This window comes from Sarcophilus harrisii, chromosome 3 (genome assembly GCF_902635505.1).
Source record: "Sarcophilus harrisii chromosome 3, mSarHar1.11, whole genome shotgun sequence".
In the NCBI taxonomy this organism is placed as follows: Eukaryota; Metazoa; Chordata; class Mammalia; order Dasyuromorphia; family Dasyuridae; genus Sarcophilus; species Sarcophilus harrisii.
In genome coordinates, this window is record NC_045428.1 from 246,399,139 (window position 1) to 246,406,921 (window position 7,783).

The following is a 7,783-nucleotide window of genomic DNA, read 5'->3' on the forward strand; positions in this document are numbered from 1 at the left end:
ATCATCTTATGTTAAAATGTTATTACAGAATTTAGCTTATGAAATTTTAACCCCTAGTGATTTAACCCTAGTCCTTGATAAACAAGGACATGTTTAGAACCTGGACAAAACTTGTTGTGGCTTTCTGAATATAGTGAACTCTATAGGATACAAGCCCAATGAAACAGGCAAATGGGAGTTAATACACCAATCACCTGTGACCAACTAACAGATATAAGTTCTTATGCAGACATTTTAGCACAAATTGATTATCCCATAGCAGCATGTAAGCAAATTGCTTCTGCTGCTATCAAAGAATGGGGTTTTCTCCCAGGTAAACAAGACAGAGGAGAAGCCTTCATGAAAATAGCCCAAGGTCCAAATGAATCCTTTGCTGATTCTGTGGGATGTCTGCAGACAGCTGTCATATGAACTGTTGGTGAAAATGCAGCAACAGAAATTATGATAAGGCAACTTGCTAAAGAAAATGCTAATGAGATTTGTAGAAGAATTATACTAGGACTACACAATGATGCTTCTTTAGAGGAAATCATAAGATGCTGTGCTACAGTAGGCACAAATACTTTTTATACCCAGGCTATGATACAGACATACCAAGATCCAAATGTGAGAAAATAGGGTCCCTTTTGGCAAGGGACTTCCAGAGAGACTCCTCAATGCTTTCAATGTGGTAAAGTAGGGTATTTGAAAGCTCAATGTTGGCATAAAGACAGAGTGAGAAAATAGGGTAGGAGAACAAAACTCCATGTCCAAAATACAACAGAGGCTTCCATTGGGCATCACAATGTAGATTAATTCAGAGAAATGATGGGGGCCCCAAAGCAAAAAAATACCTGGGGCATGATGGCAGCAGATGCTATACCCAGAGGGGCTCTAGAAGTTCAGTATTCAGACATGACCAATCAGGCAAGAAGCAACCTGATTGGGGGAAAGGGATTACAATTGGGAAGAATAGAATTGTATGAAGTTGGGAATACTGAGATAACCCCTGGAGAGTTGAAATCTGTTCCTCTCCAGCCTATGGATCTCTTGCCTCCAGGCACAGTAGGCTTTACCATTTCATCTCCTGAGAGTACTTACAAAACAGTGTTCATCCGTACACTGATGTGGGGAACTAGGGAATGTGTAGATAATATCCCAGTCACTAATATAGGTAGACAAAGTGTGACTTAACACCCAGGAGAAATAGTAGCATCAAGTTTACTGATACAGACTCCTAATAGGCAATCTGGTGATAGTTGTCCAGATTCTGACTCTCAGCAACAGAATCCAGGAATATTCTGGACTGCAGCAATTATAGCTGACCATCCTATGCTTACTAGCTATATAAATGGCATACTTTTGGAAGGATTGGTAGATACAGGTGCATTCTGTAGTCATTAGAGGTGCCTATTGGCCTAAGAACTAGCCAAAGATTAAGACAGACACCTATATGTTTGGTGTAGGAGGATCAATAGCAGCTGAAGTTAGTGTTACCCTTTTGAGATAGACATTTGAAAGCAAAACAGGAGTTTTTACTCCTTTTATAGTTGAAAATATCCCCATCAATCTATGGGGAAGAAACATTTTACAATAGTTAGGATTACAAATGAATACTTCATTTTTTTAAGCAGGGCTGCTGTTGAAGGCCTGCCAATACTCTCACCTATTCCCATTCAATGGAAAACTGATACCACTCCAGAATCCAGGATACATCTTTGGCAAGCTGCTTGGCAGCTTGCCTGTCTCCTCCACTTCTCCTCCTAAAGACCAAGGACTTTGATTTATCCTGACTCTGGCTGACCCTGAGGCCCTCCAGGGAGCTAGCCTTTACTTTACACCCTTAGATTTGTTAGTCATAATCTAACTTACTATAATTAGAAATTGGGGTAGGAAAATAATGAACCAATGAATATGAGAAAAAGGAGCCTCCTTTCATCAGAGACAGACTTCATGGGATTGAACCAATTCAAACCCCATGGTTGGGGTATAGGACAGAGAAATGATCAAGTCCTTTTGTTCTTGTGGATCCAGATAAGCAATCTCTCAATATTAAAATAGATAAAAATTATATTTCTTTATCAATTCTCCAGGACTAAAATTCTTTTTAGAATTCATCATTTTGGATTTTCTTTGGCTGTCACTACCACAATTTCCACCAGTCTTACAAGCTCATTTATATCTGATTGGTTGTATCTCTCCCTTTCCTTTTCTACCAGGTTGCCCTGCCCAACCCAGGGGAATTGCACTATGTGATTGGAAGTTATAAATAAGTATACAAATAAAGATGAATAAGAAATGATGAGGACAACTTCTTGGTATATAGATACTTGCAAGAATTAAGGTTTTCTCAATCAATGGTTACCTTGGTTATAGAAAGTTGTATCAGCCAGTCTAATATCAATGGTGTTTTGGTTTCACTTACTACAACTCTGATATCTATTGTTCAGAAAGACTTGTCATTTGTAGAAGCAGAAGTCAGCATTAATGAGAATGGTACCTTATTTGATGGACAACCTATAGAGTGTTTGTTCCTGATTGATGTCATGAAGTCTGACATTGTGCAAATCAGACAGCAAATGTATAGAGATAAATATGACCAATAACAAATTGCCACAACTGCCTCTACAACCAAACAAAACAAAAAAAAAGACAAAATACTACAAATGTGGAAGAAAATCAAGTAGACACTAAAGCAAATAATCACAGATTTGATGAAGGTGGATAATTGTTGAAATCTCCCCAAACAAAGCTGTGATATTATAGGGTCATGAGGTAGAAGCGTTCATCTGTTCCTGAAATCCTGTTATTGACCTTTTAGTCTCAGGATCTAGTGAAAAACAGGAAGAAAATGTAATAGGAGTGAGAAAAGCACAAGTGACTCAGTCCACTTAGTCCTCTGCCATTGTATAAGGGAAGGACTTTCTCAGCAACAAAAAAAGATGCAACCTTCCTCTTTTGGAATAGGGAAGGCACTTTCCTCCTGACTGGGTCATAGGATAGATTTGCCAGAATATGGACCAAAGATAGTAATCTTGCTAGCACCTTGGGGCAATGTAAAATTTCTATATTTTGCATTAAAATGGAACAAGAAAGGAAATCTTGCAGTTCCTTCTTCATCCATTCACACATGCGCACACACACACACACAGGAACAGGTGGAATATTTGAGGTTTGCTGGACTGCAGCAAGAGACAAAATTGGAGGCAGTGCATCAGATGATTCAGTTTCTGCTCTAGATCTATGGAAATAGTGCTTTGGATGTGTACATAACCAAAATGACTGTCCCTGCCCCATTTACTGCTGTAGTTACACTGAAACCAAAGCCAGTCCACTATAGCCAAGCCTAAAAGATCTCCAAACACACTGTATATAAACAAAGCAAAATTACATCCTGTAGAGGAAGACAGAGTTTTGTCACAGCTTGTGAATCCTGTTCACCAAGTGCTGGCATCTTATCTGCTGTACCTCCAAATAGCATTTAGAAGCTTGGGATATAAAAGACAGTAAGGAAATGAATGAGACTATACAAAAGCAGGCCATACATGTACCAAATCAGAAGATATATGGCAGCTTTCATGACTCCTATTGCCCTCCCCCAATTTAATCAATATGGTTGCTGATAGATTCTTTTAAAAAAATTTCCCTCAATAGATATAGCAATTTATATGTACAAAGAAAAGTGAACATACTTTTCTCTGTTCAAATAAATTGTTCATCTATTGATATGTAAACATGCACCCATGGGTTATTTCTTGCATTTTGTTTTGTTTATGGATTACAGATTATAAAATAAAACCTTTTTGGTTTTATTTACAGATGCAGGAAGTAAAAGAGTAAATTTGTTTTTTATTTTTATGTTTTCACCTTTTAAACATAAAAAAATGAAAAACATTTTAAGGCCTTCTTTTGAAGAGGCTAAGTGATGTCTAGGCCTTTGTATGGCTGTTAGACCACATTTTCCATTGCTTGTGTGTTGAAGTAAAGGGAGATTTTAGAAAAATGTATTTCAAATGTGACATTGGTTATCATAATCAAGAAATTACACGATTAGCAAAGGATATTCTGCTCTGATTTTTCTAGTGGTGTAGCTAAAATGCAGAAATTTCTTATTCGAGACTTATTTCTGTCATACGAGAATAAAAGGGTGCATTTTTTTTTTAATTTACAAATTCAAGACTTTCATTTACAAAAAAAACCTGTTGTTTCAAGATCACAGTTAATCACGAGTTATGTACTATTGTGAAAAGAAGTGAAGTAGCAATCTGGATTGTTTGTTTGTCTTTTGCAAGGCAATTGGGATTGACATGCCTGGGATCACATAGCTAGGAGGTGTTAATGTTTCTGAAGTCAAATTTGAATTCAGGTCCTCCTGGCTTTAGGGCTGGTGCCCTAGTCACTGGATCATCTAGCTGTCACTTGTTTTATTTTTAAGAGATAAAAATCTTTCTGAACAAGAGTTTATTAATTTCTACCTCAATTAGAAACTCTGAATATAATATAGCCAAATTCCAGTATTAAAAAAATCTCTCATGTTAATTTTTTTTATATAAATCAAAATAACTTTGACATAAATTTGATAATACTGCCATTATATGGTAAAATATTTACTACCTTAGTTTCAAAAGAAATCATTAGAACAAAAGACTTTCTTTATGATGTATTTAAATTGGAAGGATTCAACTTATTTAAAAGTAATAATATTTGTACTAAATGTCTCTTCTTCTCTAATTCTGCAGTTAACTTATGGCTATTTTCTCCCCAAGTAGGTTAGACTGATTTTTTTTTTTTTTTTTTTTTTTTGTTATTCATCAGTACTGTATTATCTGTAAGAGGGCCTGTCATCCCCCACCCTCCTCCAGCCTTGGACATCACACAGGGCACAGCTCAGGTAATCTGAGGGTAGTCTTGTAAGTGTGAACAAGATGGCGCTGGGAGGAAGGGGGTCCCACCCAAAAGAGCAATGTGGCAGTTCCCAGGGGAGGCGTGCTGGACCTTAGAGAGGAGTACCTTAAATATCCTTATTAGGAAAGGAATGCACACATCATATCTATGTGTAGCTTCCTGTAGAGAATCATGTATCTACTCTAGGCTAGAATGTGATTACATATGAAGTAGTAACTATATACAAGCAACAAGATGATAAAAGGACTTGCAGTCTTTGTAATAAAAAGAGCTTCACACCACCCTGACTCTCACCCCTCATTACTCACAGTCTTTGCCATTTCAGGTGCACAGGTTGTGCTGGTCACATAAGGCCTGTTCCACTCCAGAGTTAGGGCCATGACCCCTAACAATTCTCCTTTGGTCTGTTTACATAATCAAGTATTTGTCTCAACAGATAGTAATGTTTTGTTATGCTCACATGACTAGGTAGGGTATACTGAAATTTCTTTTGTAAATTCAACGTCTTATTTGTGTGTGCTGCAGAAATTCATGCCAGATTCCAAAGCCATAAATTTCAAAGGATATAGTCAAATTTATATCCAGACGTTTTAATTATGAAACATCTTCTATCATGGAGCTTTGAAAAGTTAACCATTTATAACACTATTTCAATCACTAATAATTTTGTGGCTATCATTGCTTTTAAAAAGTCAATCTGCTTTGTTCTTAGTTTAGGCATAAATTGATTTTACCCAAATAATAAGATTATTTTGCCATTGATTTTCTTCTATTTTTATAAACTAATATGACTTGTAACAAGTCTTCATTTTGCTAAGGTAGGATAGCCTTTGGTAAAGAAACTACACTTAATTTCATATTCATTATTCAATATAGTCCAGTTATTAGTGAAGAATCTATTCTAAATACAGCATTTTAAAAAAATTCATATCAATTAAGGTAGCCATTCATGATGGTACTATATCAGCTCTTTTTAGAGTTTGGGAACATGATAGATGTCTAGAGCAATTAACTTGTGAGGTATGTAGTAAACCTCATAGACTAAGTTTCTGGCACTTGAACATCCTTCTTTATGGTAGAGGTCTACGTCCTTGGCTGACCTCTATTGATGTTAAAAAAACAAAATCTATCCAATAATTTTTAAGTATGCTCCCAGGAATAGACACAAATGTTTTGAATGTTGAAGCTATGTTTCCTTTTAGTGATGCATTTGTCAAGTGCACTGAATTTAAATCAAAGTCAAAGTGATTATTGATAAAACTTTTGCATTTTGATGTGGGCAATTTATTCATTTGGATAGTTACTGACTTTTTTCAGTTGATTATAAAATATAGTAAAGGAATTCTAGACAGCTACATTTTTATGCTATCATTTGTTCTTTTTTGAACTTTGTTTATTTTCCTTACAAGAAATGTTCATTAAAGGAAGGCTATGTAGTCATAAATACAGAGCTTTATTACCCTATAGTCTTGTCTTACTGAGAAACATTCATGTAGTAGGCCTGGGCTCTTACTGAATATTAGATTATTTATTTATTTTTCTCCTATTCACAATGTTATCGTTGCCTGCTGATGTTCCATGATGCTATTCCTAAACTATTTTTTAAAATGAGAGAGTCTAGAATATAAATGCACTGGTCAGAGAATAAGTTTCACAGCTTTGTGAAATATCGTATATATGGAGTTCCTGATTTGTTTACTAGTCTCTCTGCCTTCCCTACATTTTCCCCCGAGGGTTGAGAAATGTTAGTTGAAGCCATGTTTTTATGTATTTGTTCTCTTTTCCATTAGTGAGAATTAGGTCCCATCATTGACTTTCTAATGTATTTTGGGTCACAATAAATTCTAAACAGATCTTTAAATTATTTTTCTTCAATAGTATTTTATAATTTTCAAATACATGTAAAGATAGTTTTCAACTTTCACTTATGAAAAACTTTGTGTTTAAAATTTTTCTTCCTCCCTCTTTTACTTCCTCCCTCTCCAAGACAGCAAGCAATCTAACATAGGTTAAATACATGCAATATAGGTTATTACTGATAATCCAATTGTGATAAGTAATTCTCTAGTGCTTGATGTGATTTAGGATGAAATGTCTTTTACAAATATTGAAAGTGTCTTCCTTTGTGGTTTAACAACTAATTATGGTGCAAAATGCATGAATCACCAAATAGAAGTACAGAAAAGTTTCTTGCTTTTTGACATGTAACATTCCCTGAGCTGAGAAAATCAGCATTGCTACTAATTGAGTAAATGGCACTGAGAAATATCTGAGACATCATTTTTGCTCATTTAAGGAAACCACAATTCCCCTCTTCCTACATCAGTCCCATAAAATTCACATAGAATCATCTGCAGAGTCCTGAACAAATCTTTTTCACATCTATAGTTATACCCTCAACCAAACCATTCTACCTAAACAAAGCTAGCTCCTTAAAAAGCAATTTCTCATTAAATAATCTATTTTGACATAAAACAGGGAAAGAAAAAAGAAACATCAAACAATTACTCTTCAAGTACAGTCATTCAATCAGTTTTATATTCACATACTGTAACTATAGGATCATTTTATTCATGTCTTTAAATTTTCCATGAAGAATTTTATGCAATTTTATTAAATGTAATCCTAAAATACAGACAAATTATATCTGTCATTTAATTTTAATGAAAATTGAACAATAATTTTATTATAATGTTTATGATTATAATAATCATTTTAATGTATTAACTCCATCAAAAAAGAAATAAAATTAGACAGGCCTGATGTGTCCTTGATGAAGTCATGCTGGCTCTGAGTTTGTGGACTCATTTCCTCTTCCCATTTTTTTGAACATTGGGACTTTAGGTGCCAGTCCTTTTCTATTTCTCCTGTTTTCCATGAATTTCAGGTGCTACTGTCA

General features: G+C 35.1%; 1 pseudogene; it reads left to right on the top strand.

Annotated features, from left to right (window-relative positions):
* Positions 1-843: 843 nt before the first annotated feature.
* LOC111719665 lies at positions 844-3,218 on the top strand (annotated as a pseudogene).
* The last annotated feature ends 4,565 nt before the right edge of the window (positions 3,219-7,783 follow it).